We start from the raw sequence: 18080 nt of genomic DNA on the forward strand, positions 1-18080 counted from the left end.
TAAACCGTACAACACACCCAAGCAAACAGTCAGTTCCTTTGGAGGAGCAGGCATGAGTTATTTTGCTGCAGCTATAAAGGAAACATTGCTGCTAGGACATGCCCCTGGAGTGACTGTACTGCTCAGCTCTCCCGCTGCATTCCTGGGGTTGTTTAGCATGGACTCAGCTCCAGCCTTTCCACAAGCAAGAAGTCTGAACCCTGAATGCCATCTGCAAACACAGCTAGACTCCACCTCCTGCATGCCTGCAGGCCACCAGGTGTGGCCAGGAATGGCACAAGCTACACACTAAACACACCTTTGATGTGGAGCTGAAAGCATGTAGCCACGGGGCATGAACAGCACGCCGCCCGCCGCCGTGCTGACTCCCACTGCAGGAATGTGGCTGCAACCACAGGCCAAGGAAGGCAAACACATTGCATTCCTCACCAGGCAGCAAAGGAAAACAAGCAGCAAGCCCACACACCCGCCCCTCTGACACCCGCAGCGCTCCCTCACCACATGTGCCTGCACGGCCACTGCCAGGACCCCAACAACAGCCCCAGCCCCAAACTCATTTGTGAGAGAGTCCAAGTTCTCCAAACGACTTCTTGAGCCACGGGGCAAGAGAAACAGAGCCAGGCAGGAGAGTTCTCAACTGGGTATGCAAGCCACAGGGAGGAGAGTTGCCACCAGGACTGGAAAGTAGCCACAGTCCAGGACAGGAACAACTCTGTGCAGTAGCCTGGGAAGGGAATTTCCCTGACTTTTCCTATAAGGCAAGGGGCAAATGTAACACTGAGACATGTTGAACTGAGGGGGCAGAGCTGAATAAGAAGCTGACTTTGGTCATCAGAGGTGCTTGGAAGGATCCAGGTCTTTTTCCATTCCATCCATTCCATTCTACCTTAAGCAGCTTCTCTGAGATACATGCATTTCCTCATTACCCCAAAATCCGTCTGTCAAAACTTGTGTCCACTGCCCATAGACACAGATCTGATCTTCACTGTACACTATTCTCCCCATACAGCACTGACACCTGGTCACTTTGGTGATTAAGAGAAGAAAAACTCAATGTACAAAAATCCAAGACATCAGGTAACCTCTCATCTCAGAACCTCACCATTTTAGAGTTGCGAACAGACTCTATGCTCTAGTCAGAAAAAAAACACTACTCCTCCTTTATGTGGCACTCCTACAAATCCCAAAGCTTTCCAAAGAATTCACAGTTCCCAAATATGAAGTTACTCTGATTAGAAAAAGATGATGATGCCTCAGGAGGTGAAACTGTCAACAGAATTCTCAAGTCTGTATTGTGAACCCCCCACATTCTGAATCTGTACTTACTTTGTGCAATATAATTAAACACTATCCCACTCCTAAAACCCCTAAAAATGCATGGCCCAGTGCTAAGGGCCAACTCTGACACTGTGCTCTCTCAGCACCAAGCAGGAAAGCCAACACTCTCAGGAGCACTGCTGTGAGAATATTTCCAACTCGAATCTAGCAAACACAAAACAGTGTCAGGAAATTCAGAGAGCACCAACTAAGGGCTGACACACTGTAACCTCTGGGGAACCTGAAAGGGGAAAGGTCACTATAGCCGTAAACTGGAGAAACACGCAGATGCATCTAGCAAGCTGAGGAAGCAGGGATGGTTTATAAGGCTGTGGCCCAGCTGCTCCACACCCTACATGTGCATTTCAAGGCCCTCACAGAGAGGAAAAATATTAAGTAACAAGAACAGATCAGACTAGGTCCAGTAGACTTTCACATGCCCCTTAAAATTCAGAGTCTCAGGCTACCTATTCCCTTCTAAGCCAGTAAGGTAAGCTGCAGCAGTAGCTCCAGTACTTGGAAGACAGAGGCATGGAAGACCAAATTTACCAATAGATTTATATCCAAAGATATAAATAGAAGCCTGGCAGGATTTACAAAAGCACTCAGACAGATTAGGTGTCTAAATCACTGCATGCAGAAGAAAGGGCTTCTCCCCTTCTAACCACTCCATACCTCTCCAACCCCAGCCACCACAAGAAAACCCATTTCAGAGAGGACGGAAGCCCCTGTTGCTTTACATGTTGCCAAAGGCCATCCCTGTGCAATCCACTTGGATGGTGACGGCACCCAAACTCCCACAAGTCTCAACAGTGCAACCTGCAATGGCTGCAGCTCTCACAGAATGTAGGTCTGCCTGTTTCCCAGAATAGGAGCTGCCTCTTCAGCCTCTCCTTTCCCTTCCCCCACTACATCTTTACTTTTCATAGACTTAATACTGTTTCAAGGTACCCTCATCCTGCCACTGGTGGGCGGGTGAGTGGGGGAAAGGGGCCCTTTATAATTGTAGTGTTGCAATCTGCCAGCCTGGCCAGGCAGCCTGTTCCCGCCTGCACTGTATTAAATACCTTATAACTGATTACACCCCCATGGGGCATGATTAGCAGTCTTCAGAGAACAAAGTCTACTTTCATAAGAATAAGAACAGACACGTACTGCTAACCTACTACACAGCTGGGCAGGTGAGGAAACAGGGAAGAAAGGAGGGTGTGGGGGGGGGGAAGAGTTAACTGTACTGCTAACTCTGTTCCTTCCTTCTCTCCCCTATCCCAGCTAAGTTGACACTTCCACTGCCCTTAATACTGGTACCCTTCAGATCTACCCCACAAGATTCAGGTAACGTAAGCTCATAAACAAACTGCTGCCTGTGGAATTTAGGCAAAGTCCTAATCTGGAGAGGTAAGGCCTTAAGGCAAGCAGATTGAGCTTTGCTCCGAGTGACAGCAATTCCTTCACACCAGTTCCCAAGAAAAGTGAAGGGTGAATTCCAAGTGCAGCAACAAAAACAAGAAGGAAGGAAAGCTTGAAATACAATCAAATACCCACACCCCCCTCTAAACTCTGTATACCTCTGGAAAGTCTAAGTAACAGCAAAACACCTAATTCAATCTGGAGGTTAACAGTTCCCCAGGTGATTATTTTTTCTTGTGGGGAGAGAAAAGGCAGCAAACAGGAGGAAAGCCCTCTCCATCCGAGATAGGTAACAGCGATCCCTAAACATGCACAGTCCATATGCATTGCCGCAACAAAGAACCAACCCGATGGAAACTTAGCCAATCTGACATGAAATGACCTACAGCTCATTAGCAAAGTGCCTTTCCAAATCTCAAAATGCCCACACAAGCAGCCACAAATATATTTGGTGCTATCTGGCCTCCACCTCCGCAAAGCACAAAGATTCAGACTGTACAGCCTTTCACCAAAAGCGGTAAGAAAAATGGAGGCAACTCCAGCACTAAAACAAGCCGAGGAGAAGCCCTTCTAGCTACTCCCCAAACCTACAACAGAGGAGAGCAGAAAGCTCCAGAAAAATGGTCTTATTTGAGATGCCTGTGCAGCAGCTTCAACAAAAGAGTGTCCTAATTGCGTTGTTTTAGAAACAAATCACCTGCTTTACCCAGAGCCCACTGGCCTTGCCTATGGCTCCATGGATGTTCATGATACCGTCTGGAAGCACTTGTGTTCAGCTGATGCCTCTAGAAGGGGGCACCTTGCTGACACATTCCACCCAGATTCTTACCCAACCCACCCAAGAAAGGATTTGTTAATGAGAAACCAACCCAGCTGAAAATGATCTACTTATATCTCCTGGTCAGCAGCTCAGCAGCTGGTCCTTCAGCCAGCACATAGGAGACCTCTGAACTGTTCAGTCTCATCTGTACAGCAAAATCTGCATATTCTCTTCATTACAGAAAGAATTGAAGACACCGACTGACTTTAGGCTCTTGATGTCCTCACCACTGTGTAAAGCATCAATACATTTAGAGTTACCAAACAGGCTGTGCTTTCAGGGTTTGGATAAATGGGAGCTTTCACCATAAACACAAGTTAGTCATTAGAATCTCCAGGAGGTAATTTAAATTATCGCAGCCAGTACAAAAATAGTTTTGCTTTGGGAGTTGAAAGTTGCAAAGCTATAATAAATCCAAGTAGCACAGTAAAACTTCTTATAAAAGCTTAAAATTAGTTGTGAAGCCCCAGATGGCCTTGCATATAATTTGATTCTGCTATCGTGGGCTAGCAAAAGGGAAACCGTTCTTTGCACGGTAAAAAAAAGACCCAAAAACTCTATCACCCTTCAGCTCCTAGGAGACAGAAGAGGTACCCTTACATTTTGTGCCTATATATTTGTGTAAAATACATAGAAATAATAAATAAATAACTAAAATTTAAAAACCACACAGCTAACAATGACTTGTTTAACCTCCACTGTACTGGGCAGCTATCAATCAGGTATCTGAGCTCTAACTGGAACACTGCAATCCAAACCTCTCCTGGCTGCTGGACCCTCAGGGATACCCTGCACCCCCCCCCCCCTCCCAGAGTAAATTGCCTTCCACCGCATGGAAGCACTCCTGCTATTCTGATACTGGCATTTGCCACCAGAGCAAGAGATCCTAATTTAGCCCCGCACGGGCCTTCTGCAAACTGCTAATCCCCTGTACACAGCTGTTTTTCAAATGTACGGGCATGAGCAAACCATAAACGATTTATGGCGCGTGGCAGGAAGACTCCTGGCTCCCCGCGTAGGCGGGGTTTTGGGACAAGATCATGCTTGGACTAATGTTTATATTGCAAGTTGTCAGTCAGGTAGTAAATCATCTCCAGAGCTGCACAGTAATACAGCTCTCCCCATCCAGCTGGGGCCTCGATGACACTGAGTTCCGTTATAGCCATTTCAGATACACCTGGATCCTGTTTGCAAAGGCATCATCTAATCAAGGGAAAATGGGTACACTTATAAAGTAGAATCTACCAAAATTCTGCAGCCCAGCGAGGGTGATTTGCTTTCAGGAATCAGTCCAAGCTGGTACGAGATATTTGCCAAAAATGACACTCCGTGCTAGTCCTAGAAGAAATTGGATTGAGTGCCCACGCAGACATTTACTATCAGAGTGCATCACCAGCAAAATGCAGCTACCTGTGAAAACCCTTCTGAGCAAAGTTTTCATTTCCCAGTATTCACATAACCACAGTGCAAGCAATGCTTAGAAATTAAATAACAGAAGGCAAGTAAGTATATTTTGCATACTTTAGTGCAGGAGACACTTTCTGCTCAGAAAAATAAAAGCACTTAAAGGCAGGATGTAAACTTGAAGTCCATTCTCAAGAAAGGTCACTTAAAACAATTCTAATTTTAAACAAATGTCTTGTCATTTTCCTTTATTTTCTTTTCCTCCATTTGAAAGGAATGTTCCCACAATACACTGGGTATGGATCTCCCACAGATAAAAGAGAAGGAGGAAGAGTTCTCAATAAGGAAAAAATAATACATAAAAATACACACAAGAAAAATAGTAGAATTATCTGCAATCACTTTTCAGTTATGTGAGATACACTGAATTTCAAGTCATCTTCCTAGAATATTTTTAACCTTTCTGTTGGGCAGCAGCAGAGTCCTCACTAATGAAAAGCAAAGCTGCAGGAAGAAATCTGATTTAGGAGACAGAGCAGCAAAGCATCTTTGGAAACTGTAGAAAGCTTCTGCAGCAAGACATATGCCAGTTACCCTGAGTAGCATATGCTAAAACAATAGTCAAAAAACTTACAGCCACAATGATTATCTAATTATTATCTTGAGAAAATAACTTACAGTCTTCTGAAACAAATGCTATAAAGTAAAACTCGCCTAAGGCTTTTTACGAGCCTACATGTAATTCCTCAATAGTCAGAGAAACCACCTCATCTGTCCCTTTGATTTCACATCCATCTGTGCATGAGTTTTACATTAACGCAGGTGGACAACTGAGACCTAAAACACAAGAGTAAGAATATCCAGTTAGGACTCCTACAACATTGCCAAAGCCAGCTTTATCACGGAGACAAAATACAAATGTAGAACTCAACTGAACACAGAGCGGTCACTGTGGGACTTCTAGTTCTGAATTTGCTGATTCTTAGAAATCAAAAATTTAAACCAGTTCTCTCTTGTCACCAGCAGCTGGTCAGATCCTCTGTGCCTAAAAACCAGTCTAACCCCCGCAGGAAACCTCACTTTCCAATCCTGACCCATTTCACTTTCTCGGCAGCACAAAACCTTTTTGAACATCACTAACCCTTTACTCATAGCTGTTAGGCCTGCCACAAAAGGTTTAAGTTTTACCCTAAAGCACATGTTGTTCCCAGAAAAGCCCATAGGGACAGTATCCATACAGGGATCTTCAGCTTTGCACAACCTGCTCCTAGCTCTGAAAATCTCCACACACACTCTTTCCTTCAGGAGTTCCCCTTGCATTTAGGCACACGTTACAAAACCACACCTTTTTATACACATCTCCATGCCAGTGCCATTACCTTTATTGGCCTATGCATCAAACTGAATTTATACCTACTTGATCAAGCAGCACTGACGATTTTCCTGATCTACAGATTGGACAGGAGCAGAGGACACAGACTGTGTCTTCACAGACTTGAGTACATTGAGGCTTATGCTACAACTAACTAAAACTCACCTGAACAGTCTTAAAGCCCTGCCTTCCAGCCACCTTCCAAAGTCCACTACAAGACTGCAACGTGGAGAGGTCGAACTCCACACATTCTTTTCCCTTTTATGAGCAAAGGCAAGAAGCAGAAAGCACTTTGCCTGAGCACTCAGCATGAAGAGACAACAGCTACATGTCTTCAAATTCATCAGTAAGACAGCTCTCATCTATGGACTGCACTATCTTTCCCAGAACCCTGCTCTTCATCAGCTTAAAATCCTCCAGTATCAGGTCTAACCAGAGCAGCTGGAGTGCTTTGTGGATTTGTTGTTTGGTTGGTGGCTTTTGATTTTTTTTCCTAATGCAGTTATCACAAAGACAAGGTCAGTGAGCAACCCAACGTAGCAAATAAGTGTGATTCAACACCTTGCCCCTGACACAGCCAATACATAAAGGTGGTTTAGCAGATGGACCGAGAAGCCTTAGTGGAGAATTATGGAACACATTGCTCTTTCTTCAAATCTTTAACTGTTAAGAGATTGGGCTATGTCTGAAAAAATATACCTTCTAAAACAAGTTCTTTAGCTAAAGCAAGTCTGAACATTTCCACTCATAAATGCTTGATCTTTTCTGAATCCTGCTCAGCTCTTAGCCTGAGTGCTATTATGTGGTAGTGAATTTCCACAGATTAGACATCATGTGAAAATACTTTAAAATCATTATTCGGTTTGATGCCTATCAGTTTCACTGAATTGCATTCACCTCAACTGAAGAATACATGCCAGCTCCTTCACCTCTGCACAGAAGTCTTCCTCAGGCTTGGCACCCCGCAGTGTTGAAAAGCAGAGGAAAACTGAGCCCACCCAAGTGATGCTTATTCTACATTCCTACCATTGCAATGCTATTCTCACACTCCTACATGGCCTTCCCCATCATTTCCTTCCTAAGCACAGCTCCCAGGAGGACACTCCCAAGAGGATGGCTCATGTAATTCCAGATATGAAACAGCCCGCAAGATGCTGCATTTGACCCTCTCTGTCTGTGCATATGAGCCATAAAACCATACATGAACTTCCTGACAATGAAGAGAACAGCTTCCAAGTCTGGAACAAAGGAGCAAAAAAGAGAAAATATTAATTTAAATCAAAAAGATTCAGTGAGACAAGGTGTTATGTGAGAGAAAACAAGCAAAAAGCTCATAGGAAAGGAAAAACTGTGAGGTCTCAGAGTGCCCACCTGCCTTAAACAAGGCAGGGTCTGACTTGCACTCTACAGCAATTTCACCACACGGGACAGTGGATCACACAGGGGTCTGCTTCATTTTGAAGTCATGGCCTGAAATATCTTTTTCATCTCATGTCCACCAAGCTTTACTAAAGCATTCAACACCACAGTATCCAAGCATCTATACACTAATGGATTCATCCTCAAATCCCCAGTAAGATGGGCATTAATCATATTTTCCAACCAAAGATAGCAGAGTGAGAAACAGTAATGATCTGAACACACTCACACAGCAAATATGGTGCAGAAATTAGGTGTTCTTCTGACCACAGTGTCATCCTTCCCCTCCAACGAGCTGTAAAGATACTTCAATTTTAAAAAGTAGCACTCTTCCTACTACAGTTACAGACCCAGCCAATCTAGATCTAAGGAAAAGCCCTGAGGTAGGGGAACTGGCAGGGAAACAGGATGGAAGATTTCACGCCCTAAGGCATTAGCCCTGTTTGCATAGATTACACACATAGTTCCTCTGCAGTCCTGCGTAAAATGAATTTCAGAGAGGATCGTATTTACCCAGTAGCTGGTGATTTGAAATATACACAGCTAGCATAAATGCCAATGGGCATTCATTCTCTCCAAAGCTCAGGGTGTCACACAGAAAGAAGATATCTTCCCAACCAAAGCCTTCAAGCAAGGAGATGAATATATCCAGCTTCAGGACCTTAAATTTACTCTCAAAGCATTAACTGAGTCTAACAGTCGAGAAAATCTGCTCTATTATGACAATTCCAGTTCTCAACAAGCCCAGTTAAAAGAGCAGAGATGAGTCGAAAAGGTGTCAAGCCAGATTCTCATTTTTTAGTGTAGGAATCCTACCCTCAATTTGTATCACATGCAGGCTCATTTGAGACCTTTACATGTTGTATTTCTCCTAGCAACATGAAAGACAAAGAGTTATTAGCCACCACTACATTATTGTTGTCACTCCATGCTGTAGAAGCAAGGCCCTTGATAACAAGTACACAACATGGTTATTTCGCCAGGATCTAACCTCCAGAACTATTTCTTGGGATGACACTGTGATATGGTGAAACATGGAAATCTGAGAGTCTAGTTTTCTGTGAATCCTCCATAAAACATAGCAGATGTTTTAACAGGTTAGGCAGCTCACCTTCAGAAAAATAATCAGCCTTCAGGACTCACAAGCATCAAATCCACTTCAAACAACCACGAAAAAATACAGTTGCATTTTACTAAAATTTGTTTATTTTGCTACTGTTCAAACAGCCTTCTTCACTTCTTTAAAAATGTTTTATAGGCCACACCAGGTGCCACAAACCCTTTCTCCAAGCCAGCTCTGGTACCATTCAGGCCAGCACGCTGACCAAAAATCATTCATGGCATCTGACTTGATTAGTTCTGCTCTGGGACAAAAAGCAGGCAGACTTGCAGAGGAGTACACCTCTTTCAAGGCTATAGTCTATTTCCCCTGCATGCTACACCACATGATTGTATTTAGAGTGGATGGTGGAGATAAGAATTCAGGTTTGTTGGCTGCAAAGCAAGTGACTTAGCAGGAGCCAACAAACAACTTGAAACAGACTGGAAAAGCACGCAAGGTCATCTTTAGTTCAGAAAGCTGGTTTGAAGAGGCAACAGGTCTTGGCATGCAACTCATCGCCTCCTGACCCAATGTCTTGTTAATATTAAAGATGAAGATAGCCATGGGCTGCACTTTGGAACTCCGCTGGCCCTGCTAAAATGCATTCCCATGATTTCAAGAGCACTGGGTGCCTCGGAAGGAATGAAAACCCAAAAGCTCCTGATACCACAGCTAAGACCTGGTAGCTCAAAAATGCAGATTTAACACCCAGAAGCTAAATCACACTGTATGCCACGCACTGCTGAGATATATGTGCTTTCTGCAGTGATTCACTAGAAGGTGAAGAAAAGAGAAAGGAATTGTATTAAATGTGACTTGACAAGTAACTGAAAGGCATGATCCAAAGACCAGCTGCTGGGTATCAAACAACTGCACCTCTAAACCGGATCTCAGCAGTGAGTTTGGGAGAGGACAGAAAGGCCAGCAGTATATCTGCATCACCCATCAGGGAAACAGCTACAATATGGGTGGAAAAAACAATGTGGTGGAAGAAATAACCTGACAGAACAGACTGGAACAGAACTGGAACAGAACTTTGACATCGCAATTATTGCAAAAGCAGGTTCATCAGGAAGGATTTAATTTGGATTACGGCTGGGCAGACCTCTTTTGGATTATATAGAGAGCATGGCTACTTCAGCACCAACAGAGCAGGATTTAGGCTGCTTCTCCAGGTGGCATGTAAAGAGCAGTGGCTTACAACTTTAACTGAACTTCTCTTCCCAGGTACTCTTACTGAATTTCTCAGGGTCACTCCCATTTCACTGACACCCCAGCCTCTCAATTCTGCCAACATAGGCCTACTATGATGCAGAGAACACCAGAGAGGGACAGTTTTTCAGGTATGCAGTTCACATATTATCAAAAAATTCGAGTAGTGGGACCAAAAGCACGCAGTCTGACTCAGCATCAACTCATTTCTGGCTTTCTTACCTGCTGTCTGATGCTTCAGCAAGGATTCATTGCTTCATCTTATGTTAGGCCCTTTTTAGGTTCCTTCTCTGAATCTGTAAAACAGAGATGCATACCTCTGAAAAGCTTTCACTGGCACAGAACTATATACATGTGATGGATGATTCTTTTCAGTGGACAACATCCACCTGGTATCTCTCCGATCTAGGTCACTCTCAGCCTTGCCGCACGTCATTTGCACACCGCAACACCTACCAGTGCAACCTCCTGTCCACCTAAAAATCTGTGTATTAGCACTCAGTGTTTTACTATGCTCCATGTAGAGTGCTCCAGCTTAGAGCTAGATGCAGTTCAGTATTTACTGTACACATGCATTCCTTTAAAGTCCTTCCACGTTCCCAGAGGTTGATCACTAGTCCTACAGCAGGAAGCATCCCTTGCACTAGAGAGAATGTTCAGGCTGGTAGAGAACTTCCCATTAACCCCTGCTGAGCCTGACACCAGAGGAGTGCTGATTCTTCCCTTCCAGCCCTGCGTCTGCCAGTTATATTCTGGTTCTTTTAACACACGTGCTGGCCCAGACTTGTTCCACTTTGCAGTTCCTATCCCAGCAGCGCTCCCAATACGGATACTGCCTTCTCAACCCCCACGCCCCCTAATTCCCCATCACCCAGACACGGCTACACCCTGCGTGGTCCAGGTCCCGCTTCCCTGCCCGCGCTGCTCCCTGACACAGGTCCCTCCCCGTGAGGGAGAGCTCCCTAACGCCCTGATGGCTGAGGAAGTGACTATCACGGGGACCGTCCCTTCCCCGTGTCCCAGGCTGTTGCCTCAGCGCCCTCCAACACCCGGCCCCCGCCCCACCGGGCTGAGCCCTCCCTGCCCGCGGTGCGACCCGCCCGGACCCGCTGTCCTCGAGGCACTGCACAATTCCTCGCCACACACGTGGGTAGGAAGGCCCCCCCACCCCACCGCCCGAAGCCCGCCCGGGAAGGCCGGAGCGGCCCGGGAGCGCAGGGATCCCCGCCCGGGGCTCGGTCCCCAGCCGGTCGCATTCGCCACTCCCCGCCCCCGGAGCCCCAGCCCGGCTCTGACCCGGTTGGGCTCGGCTCCGCCGGGGGTCCCAGTGACTTTGCGGCCTGTTCGGCCCCGGATCGGCCCCGCCTCAGGCCCGCCCCAAACTTTGCCCCCGCCCGGCCCCGGCCCCGCTCTCTCGCCTCAGGCCGCCATTTTGCTGCGGGGCACGCCGGGTAATCCGGCGGAATCCCCACGCCGCGGCGCGCCTGCGTCATCGGGCGGCACGCGCGGGGGGCGGGGCCGGGCAGGGCGCGAGTCGGGCGGTCCTGGCAGCGCGAGGGGCGGGAGCCGCGCGGCAGTGCCCGGGTGGGCTCCTGGCTCTGCCCACATGTGGGGAGAAACACCTTGAGGGGGCAGGGGGACAGAACCTTCCAGTGTCAGGGCGAGGGCCCAGGATCAGCTCCTGCCCCTTCCTACGTGCCCCGAATTTCAGTGTCCATGATCAGCTCCTGCCCCTTCCTACGTGCCCCGGTTCTGAGAAACACCCTGACGGCCTGGGGCGTATCCCAGCCTGTCACTAGGGAAGTACAACCCCAACCGTAGGGCCAGGGAAGGAGAGGGAGAGAGAGGAGGAGAGCAGTAAATGGAAAAATCTACCCAAAAGCCCCCAAGGACAACTATGTGCTTCTTAAAGGAGAGGAGCTGAGGACAGCGTGTACCTGTCAAAAGCTAGTCAAACCCTGACACAATTTGGGAATGTGCTTTAATATTTATTTGCAAAATCTTCCACTATATTTTTCTAATCTTGGAACTTTGAAAAGTCAATGCATTTTAATTTTGAAATCAAATCAATCCATTTATTCCATTCTGAGCTCAGCTGGGTACTTCTTCCATTGCTTCTCATGCCTGGTGCATAGACTTACCTCTGTTTCTATCCTTTCTTTCACAAACATCTCATGAATAGATTATACACACAGTTAATAATGGAGCCTAGTTCAGAGGGAATTTGTCCAGTCAAAAAAAGTCCCGATAGTATTTGTATGACATTTTTCAATGTACTACTACATTTGCAAAGCCTTCAGATTTGCATTCATGTAGTACCAGCCTCACGGCATTGCAAACTCTGCCCAAACTCTGCCCAAACTCTGCCCTCTCTTACACAATAAAAGACAGGTGCTCAGCAGGACCCCAATTCCATGACCTTGGGAATATTGTGCAGAAACGTCTGCTGTGCACCCAGCAAGTGCCGTCTGCACCACACCACACGTCAGCCAGGGATATTTCAAGAAAGCCTTCGATACTTGTGCCCCCATAAATTCTCCAAATCCTCCCTGTGCCGGAGTCAGATAACAAGTAGAAGGACAATGGCTCCAAGAATCCAGGCTGCCCATCTGCTCTGCACTTCCAGATTCTTGCTTCCACAGCACCAGCTGATGAAATTTTCATAGCTGATGAGGTTTCTCATTTCCACCGGCCCTTGCTGCCTTGGAGCCTTCACAGTTGTGGCCTGTTCAGGTTTCCGTGGGTGCACACCGATGGCAGCAACCATGAGAGTACTTTGCTTTCTTTTGGTGACTTGTCGGAGTAGGATCTTCAAGCTTTTTGCAAGCCTAGGTAAAATAAGCCCTGCAGGAAGAAGAGTTGGATTTTCAGATGGTCTTGTCATTCACTGCTTCCATTAAACTCAGCTCTTCTCAAAATCAAATCCCAAGGTCAGACTGCCAAAGGGAGACAGGAACTGGACTCGAGCTGGCTGAGCACCAGTCACCTGCTCTGAGCACTGAAAAACACTCTTTCCTCAAATCCCAAAGGCCTTGATTCCCAATCCTTCTCCCTCTCCACATACATCTACCCTGCCTTTCCCTATATCCGGTATGCTTGTAAGCTGGACTCACTACTGCCCTGAGCCCAGAGATGTGGCATGATGAGGAAGCATGACGTTAGGTTACATTATATTCATTTATATAACACCATTAATATCAAAGTGCAGCTCCCTGCTAGAGCCAGTTGCTCGCTAAAGCCTCTGAAGTTCAATTAACAAGCACCAGGTAATCTAACACTTGACTCCCAATAATCCTTTTATTTTAAGGGGCCTCTGGCAGATGTAAAGCCCTCAGCAAACAGTCCTGGAAGTACATTTGAGATTCTCTCAAATAACAGCTGAATTTATAACCCTTAGTGAAGAGCAGAGAGGAATCTCTTCAAAATACTTTCCAGACAGCAGCACTTTATATAGACCCTTGTAACTGAATAAAAGGAACCCCTGGAGGGGCAGGTGCCACCCTGTGGAGGGACAAATCCCTCTTAAGTGCCTACAGTCTTGGCTAGTGAAAAAGCAGATGCCAGAATTAATGTCTCCCCACCAGAAGAAGGCAGTGCAGGCTTGGTCCTCTCAAGTTTCCCACCAAACCAGGTCAAGCAGGGAAGATGGTGGGTGCTGGACCACCCCTTGGTGGCTGCCTTGGAGGCTGTCACCTGCCAGACAGTTGCATCAAGTCCCATTTTCTCCAGCTTGGATGCTGCAGTGCTGAAGGGATATACTTAGGAAACACTTGCCTCCTCCACCGCTTCTCTAACTCCGGCTGCACAGAGGATTCCCCTGTAGACCTCAGCTGGGAAACCCTCAGAGGCTGAGCCCACCAAAACCAAAAAACTTGAGACTTATTTTGAGCAGAATTTTCACTCTGGGATATGCCAGCACAAGAGGAACTCAGCACCCAAAACTAACAGCATTTCAGGAACAGTAAGATCAGTGAAACACAGCCAGCCTGGGACAGTCAAACAAGTCTGTGGATGCCGAATTGGACAGCCAAATACATCCTGCCAGTATGCCTGGAGCATACATCTACCAGAAAAATACACCCCACCAATAAAACAGTTGCTAACAACATACCCACGTGTATAATTCAGTCCATACCACTACATAAGAGTGAGGGTTGGGGCTTAATTGTAACCTGAATTGAGATGCCATACTCAAAAAAATCCTGGAGTCTTTTCACAAGCAAACTCTTTGCTGTCAGGATCCCCAGCATCAGTGGCTGAAGAACAGAACTGTGCTGACCCATCCCAACCCAAAGTGCTGTTTGTCTTATGGGACTGCCTAAAGGCACCCATCATGGTTGGGATGTAATTGTACTGGGCACTGCACAGAAAAACAAGCAGACACGATATCCTACCCTCAAGGCTTGAATCTCTGAACCTCTTGAATCTCTCTCAAAGCCTCTCTGGCAATACAGAATGGAAGACGAAGGCAGAACTGGAGAACAACAACAGATACCCACCATTGCAGTACCCTGGCACTTGGCATAGCTGGGTGTTTTCATGCCATCACAGGGTTTGAGCAGGGCACGATGCACAGCTCACACTGGTATTTCTAACATACGTAGGGGCACTTTCCCCCAACCTGCATACTTGAAGAACACACTGCACATCAACACTTGCCCACTACAATTGCTGCCTCTGCATGTTTTGTGTATTTATAAATGAATATGTATAAAAATAGAATAAAATAAATATATATCAGTGACCCCTACTGGCCATTTCTAACTAGCCACAAAACTGTGCAGCAAACAACGAGCTCTTGCCTCTTTCCCTGGTACAGTGTTTCCATGTGGGGCAGGGAGCATAGGGCCTGGCAGTGGTGGATTTGCCACTCAGTTTGTGCCAGCTGCATCACTCCTGGGAGCAGGCAGCTGAAATTGGGATTTTCTGACCTCAAGTATTTGGTTGTGGCATCCCACTCATTTCTCTGCTCACCACCAGCTCCACGCCACAATCCCAGCTCTTGCACATTGAGCCCTGCACAGGTGCCTCCAGCTTTCACTCTGCATGGCTCTGTGACCTTACACACTGTATTCTTCAAGAAAAATTCTGTTCCCAGCTGGAACCTACATCGCAGACACCACTGCTCCTTCAGGTGAGCTCCCTGCGAAGGAGCTGCCCCAGCACTGCACAGTTTCTCCTCTCAACAGCCTCGCCTGAGCCCCGCCAACACTCACTGTAAAGCCTTTGCCCCAATGGGTGCTAAATCCAACATGAATGCTGCCGTGAAACAGAAACTGAAGGGCCCTCTCATGACAGTGACTTGCCCTGGTGAAGGCGTGTAGAGAATATGCCCAACAGGCAGGATGGCTGCTCTAATGCAAGCAAAACCCCATGGGAAGCAAAGGCTGGAGTCACCGTGTCAGCCTCAGACCAAGACTCAAGGGGCTCTGCCTCCCTTCCCCTTCGTCAAAACTTGTTTAGCTCGTCATGCTAATACAGTGTTTGAAATAAACTGAGTTCAAAGTATGTGGATAGGAAGGGGGAGGATGTCTGACTGGAGCACATGGGGAGGTGGCGGAGGGGTTAGGTGTGACTCTGGCTTTCCTCCGCATGTGCAGGCAGATGGGGCTTCATCCAGGTTTGAGCAGAGCGTTCACCCATGTGCAAGGGGAGGACGCAACACACTGGGGTGTTGGGGTTGGCACTTCACTACAGTACACAAATGGGGAGGGAGGTAGCTGACCCCCCCAAGCCCTCAGGGCAGAGCAGGGACTCGCAGACTCTTTAAGGTAGAGGCACATAGCTGTGTGTTGTCTCTCGAGGAGCCCTTCTGCATGCCCAGCATACGCCTCCAACTCACACAGACATATTTTTTTTTTGTGAAATCTGCAGCACTGCTCTCCCAGAGCAGCTCTCGTTGTTTATAGGGACGGGTCCAGGCAGGCCAGGGAGGAATTACCTTTCTCTAGGACACGCTTGGTGCTTGGCTGAGCACACTGCTTCTCTGCTTCATGGGAGCTGCTGAAGGCCAAGGAGACAGTCAGTCTGCAATTAGCCTCCCCCCCAACACTCGTCCACATCCCCTGGGGCTGCTAATTACGGACTCTTCTGTAGCCAGGGTTCAACTCTTTCTAAGCATAGGCCATAGTTTCGTAAAATGACCTTGAAATTCTCTACAACAGGCTTGCCTGCCAGGTTTCACTGCAAACACCAAGATATGCCAACCTCTGTAAATACCCAGGAGCAAGCTCAGAGGCAAGCACCAAGGAAGCTCAAAAGATTTGCTTCAAGAGTCTCCTGTTAAATGCTTGCATGCTCCCAGTGAGATCAGGAGGTTTCATTGCTAGAGCTGCCAGCTGGAAAGGCAAAGGGAGACAGTATAGCTGAAGACGGGCTTCAAGGCACCCGCAGGTGTGTGCCAGCAAAGGAATGCCTGGCAGACATCTCCTTCCCATTCCAGTGCTTCCAGACCTCCTCTCAGCAGCAGGAGGCAGATGGGGGGAATGGGTGCACCCCCTGAAGTTGATGCCCTTGGGAGAGCCCTGACATTAGCTGTCATACATGCTCTCGGAGGGAAGCCAGAAATCACAGGGCAAAACAAGATCCTACACCTTCTCAATGAACTCATGGGGGTTCTTTGAAGGGGGGTTGACCCACCCTGTTGAGCTGTGGGGGCACAGGTAAACGATCTTTTCTCTAACTGTCCTCCATATATACCTCCATCTCTTTCCCTCCTTCTTCAAGTCTAAGTCGTTTTGCCTCCAGTATTAAATCTTTCTTCCCTTCCCCCCCTCCCCCCTCCCGGAGTGGCTTTGTCTTGTCTTGGATTGAACTACTTGGACTCAGGGAATCTGTATCTCAAAATAATGTGTGACTTAAGTTTACTTTTCCAGCTACTTACAGCAGGTTTGGAGGCTGTCAGGTACTCAGCTCAAGCCTGTTACAATGACACATGCATTCTCCCACACTCACAAGATCTGTTTTAGTGGAGCAGCCCATCAGCCAGTCTGATTTTACCTAGTCCCAACAAAGCAGATGTCTGGAGGCCAGTGCAGGGTGCAGATCACCCCTCAGGAAGCAGAAGACATGATGATAAGGGACTACCTGCAGCTGGCTCAGAGAGGAGGAGAGGCAAGCTGGTGATCAGAGGCTTGGCTCTGAACATCTGGGTATCACCTCTCCCAGACATTTCAGGCACTACCAGAGTATCCATACAGTCTATCCTGCCTTGGCCTTGGTGATGGAAAATGTATGCTGGGCCACCCCTCTGATCAGTGGATATGTATGGATGGTGCCTCCTCTTGCCCAGCATCCTTCTTTTCCCGGGACTGGTCGCACAGCTCAGGGGAAGGTACGAGCATTGCCCTGCACAAAATTACTGAAGAACCTGCCCTTGTGGAAAGCTGCTACTTATTCCATGGCCTAGAACTCGTATTCAATGCCCTGGAGCAAGAGGGTTTATAGCTCTTTGGAGTTCATTTCTATTTATTCTCATTGTCTATATAAATGTCTAGTCAGGCTTTTTTAATGAATGCCTTTTCTTGTTACCCAGTGGCAATGAGTTACCTGGATCATCAGTGTTTAGGATAAAAGCTATCCTCCCTGTCATTCATTTTGATTGCAGTTATTTCTCATTTTGCCTTATGTTCTGGCAGGTTGCAAAAGAAGCAAATAATGGAGGCTCATGCCAAGCCTAGGCAGTGTTCCCAAGGACTCTGGGGTCACAGGGAATGTGACATTGGGCTTAGGCAGCATTCCTCAAGACTTTGGGAACACATAGAATACATCCTGGGGTAGCCCATGGTGGCTACCCTTAATGCAGTTCTGAAATATAGGAAGGTGAATCCAAGGGCAACTCCCATTCACTGAGACACCCCTTGCAGAGACACCAGGCTAAGGGAATTGGGTACTTCCCTTCCAGTGGCATTTCCAGTGGCCTCAGTCACCAGATCGAGGAAGGTTTGAAGGGCTTTTGGAGGCCGAGTGGCACTTTTGGCACTAGACAGCAAAACTTAGGGCAGGACGACACAGGGATAGATTCA

General features: G+C 47.2%; 1 protein-coding gene across 7 annotated transcripts in view; it reads right to left on the reverse strand.

Annotated features, from left to right (window-relative positions):
* TJAP1 (tight junction associated protein 1) overlaps window positions 1-11509 on the reverse strand; it is a 40680-nt gene extending 29171 nt beyond the window's left edge. For 2 of the 7 annotated variants that reach the window (XM_027641430.1, XM_027641436.1), the window contains exons 1-2: window positions 11353-11467; window positions 10279-10352 (exon numbers count right to left, since the gene is read on the reverse strand). The gene's annotated coding sequence lies outside the window, so the exon portion shown is untranslated. The other 5 variants (XM_027641433.1, XM_027641432.1, XM_027641431.1 and 2 more) reach the window with 5 other exon arrangements.
* Window positions 11510-18080: the final 6571 nt, after the last annotated feature.

Source organism: Corapipo altera, unplaced genomic scaffold (assembly GCF_003945725.1).
Source record: "Corapipo altera isolate COAL_440 unplaced genomic scaffold, ASM394572v1 48b, whole genome shotgun sequence".
Lineage (NCBI taxonomy): Eukaryota > Metazoa > Chordata > Aves > Passeriformes > Pipridae > Corapipo > Corapipo altera.